The sequence below is a fragment of the Thermobia domestica genome, chromosome 12 (assembly GCF_964235325.1).
Source record: "Thermobia domestica chromosome 12, izTheDome1.hap1.1, whole genome shotgun sequence".
Lineage (NCBI taxonomy): Eukaryota > Metazoa > Arthropoda > Insecta > Zygentoma > Lepismatidae > Thermobia > Thermobia domestica.
This window is the reverse complement of record NC_137465.1, coordinates 79,941,203-79,945,031: the sequence shown is the minus strand read 5'-3', so window position 1 is coordinate 79,945,031 and position 3,829 is coordinate 79,941,203.

Here is a 3,829-nt window from a genome sequence, read left to right as displayed (position 1 = left end):
CTGATGATTCAAAAAACACTTCAAAATTTAGCCTCTAGGGCGCAGCAGTGGTTCTGAAACTTGAGTAATCTGTGTCTAGTTACAGAGTGGTAATGGAAGAATTTTTTGATTCAGAGAGATTAAAAAATAACAAGTTATTATAGAATGGGAATGGTTTTTGGTATACTTTGACTAGAAGTGCTGAAAAAGTAAATGTCTTGCCTAGTTTGTAAAAAATAAATGAAAATGAATGAAACGCCTTGACGCTTACCAGTACAGAGTGCACACTAGTGAATTGTGAATAATCTGTGATCGCGTTTAAAATTACAATTGTAGAGGGTAGCGATGAGACTTTGCGTTTAAAATTATGTATCTAACGTGAATGTGTAGCATTTTTCCTGACTTGATTTATTTTTAATTATAAATATATATATGCAGTAGACTTACTGTATGAATTTGCGCTGGTTTACGCAAATTTGTAATGCAACCCAGTACCCCTTTGGATTTGCGCTGGTTTACTCAGATTTGTAATGTACCCTCTAGGGATTTGCGGCGGTTTAAGTTTATTTACGCAAACTGCAATCCAATGCATTCTCTATGGATTTGCGGTGGTTTACGCAAATTGAAATGTAACCTCTAAGGATTTGAAATGGTTTACGCAAATTGCAATGCAGCCCAGTACCCCTTTGGATTTGCGATGGTTTACGCAAGTTTAGAATGCAGCCTCTAGGGATTTGAAATGGTTTACGCAAATTGCAATAGAGTCCAGTACCCCTTTGTATTTGCAGTGGTTTACGCAAATTGCAATGCAGCCCACTTTAAATGATTTTAGTAAAGATGATTTTGTTAATCATGGCTTAGTCAGAGACAAGTTAGCGACATATTAGTTTCTTACTAAACAAGATTTATTATTTATAGATTAGTCATGGACAAGTTAGGGGACAACGGGATTCTTTTTGGTATATTTTGAATACAATTAGGCATGAGCGAATGCTTAGTCTGAGAATAAATTATTGTGGGGGCCCATACCAGTATAGACTATATTAAAACCCTTATGGAATGGGGACACAACAAGGCATGAACCACCTCTTACATGTGTTAGAGTGTACTGAGTATTTTTGCAATTCACCATTAGGGGCAGCACTTACTAGGGGGTTGCGTGAAAACATGTGTGAACTTGTTGGTAATTATGAGGCAATGATATATATAAACACGTTACACGCTTTTTGATATTTTATTGTACGCCGTCAGACGTAACGTGTTGAATACGAGTGTTGTCCATCCTTGACTTATTTTAAAATAAATATTGTTAGTACTAGTTAATCTAAAGCATAGAATTTAGTAAAAGTCTAAATTTATTATACCCATTTTACAGTGTGCTAATTTTTGCCAACAAAATAAAAACCCGCAGTGGTAGAAGAAAACTACCGAGGTGTGCCCACCATTTCCCTGATTTTGAAGAACAACTAACGATTAAAAAGGTGTGTATTTTCTGAAGAACAACTAACGATCAAAAAGGTGTGTATTTTATAATTTTGTACTTAATGATACTTAATTATTCAATTAATATTAAAGAACAGAGAGAGACTTTGTTTGTGGATATTTTGAAATTATAGAAAGTGAATATTCCTTTTCATAAAGTAATCTGATTGTTTTGCATATCATTATAATCTTACTATAGCTTAAAATTATTGATTAGTTTTTTGTAACATATTAATAATTGATGACTCTATGCATATTAATATAATTGAACTCAAGATTTAAAATCATTGATTCGTCTTTCTCTTTTTTGTGAAACTCATATTAAAGTGAACTTGATAACTCAAAATAGTTTTTCTTTATTTCTTTCAGATGGATTTCTTTTGCCCAGCTGTAGAGTTGAATATCGTTGATGAAATCTACCTGCAAGAACTTTTGTGTGGTCTCAATGATTACCCCCGAGTCTTTAGCACGTGGAAGGCGATTATGGAATTGCAGAGACTAGGACATCGTGCGTCGGAGAGATGCGACGCCGTATTGCGCGCCCTTCGTGCCTTTGAAGGTAATGACATTTCATTATTACAGCACTGCATAAGCGGTGCTGATATCTTAGTTATTTGTTTACGGATTTTTCAGTAGTAAAGAATATTATGTTTGTGCTCAAGACAAATTTATGTACTTAATGGCATGCGGAGAAGGTCAAATAGATCAAGTAGATAGAGAAGGTCAAATATGTATTGTCTTCCGATGTATATTGTGTGGTGGATTGCAAAACACATTGCAAGTAGCCAAAGTTTGTACAACTTAAGAACAAGAGATTATGATACATGGGTTCTTAAAGCAGTTCTCTGCGAGATGGCAGGAGTTAGCGTTAAGACGAAGGGGGGTTGTGATTTTAAAGACCTCGATTTGTTCCAATCATATTTGATTGGAGAGTATCAAATTGTGATTTATGATGAAATTGAAAAAATAACCGGGAATATATAGTACGTTACCCAGGAGAATATGCAGAAAATAAGACTTTTATTTACTATAGGAGAGGTGACACTGTTGGTCATTTTGAACCTATTAGCAATATTAAAAGATTTGTTGGGAAAGTATTGCTGTTGTTGTTTGCAAGCGTATGATGGGTTAGCATATAGACGTAAGAGTTAAACTCAGTGTTCTCTTTGCGAATGCAAACACATGCGAGATTTTAACAGTAAGAAAATAAAATGTGATGCATGCCATAGGGAGTTTGCTGAGGGTGTCTGTTTTGAGAATCATGTGAAGCGTAATAAAGCGGCTACATCTGTTTGTGATAATGTTTAGGTCTGCACTAATTGCGGTGTCATCTTTGATAACAGGCGTCGAAAATCAGATCATGTATGTGGTGAACATTTCTGATCAACATGTCGTAAACATATAGATATCACCCATACATGTTTTGTGCAACGACAAAAGCCTGTACATACTAATAGGTTTATGTACATTGCTTATAAAGCTTATAATGAAGTAGTGCTGGTATGCTGTAAGCATATTTGCAACAATTGCATAAGTAAAGGCATTTATGAGCCCTGTAACGCATGTGGCGATAATAATGGAAATCGTTCGTTTTCTTTTAAGACAATGACTGACTTTATTAATCACGTACTTGTAGACCGACCTGACTTTAGAGGTATAGTTTGTGTGGCGCACAATGGTAGTCGTTATGATGGTCTTTTCTGCCTTAGAAATCTAATAGAAGAGCAGCATATTATTCCTAATGTGGTCATTTTGGGTCAGAAAATTTTTAATATCAACATTGGAAATCGTATTTTTTAAAGATTCTGTTTTCGTCCTTGGATGCAAACTAAGTAGACTCCCCAAAACTTTAGGCTTGCGTGGTAATTTACGAAAGGGATATTTCTCATACTTGTTTAATACCGAAGAAAATCAAAATTATGTTTTTCCCTATCCCCCACTTGAATTCTATGATCGTGAAGGACGAAGCACCGAAGAAAAAGAATTATTTGCCTGGCAGCAAGAACGTGCGCTAAGTCGCGAGGAGTTTAACCTCGAAAAGGAAATGCTTGCTTATTGCGAAAATGATGTTAGAATTCTAGCAGAAGCGATCATCAAATTTAGTGACATTGTTGAAGAAAAAACGAATGGTTTGCAATGTTTCTTCACATCATCCACCATTGCAAGTCTTCCGATGAGTACATATCGTACTTTTTACTTACCTGAGAATACTATCCCCGTAATTCCCCCGTTGGGTCTCCATCATAAGACAAAGTATAGTACAAAGGCTATGCATTGGCTTATGTATATGGAAAAACAATTATAAATAGGAATCCAGTATGCTAGTAGAGGTGGAGAAAAGTATATTGGTAGGTACCAAATCGATGGA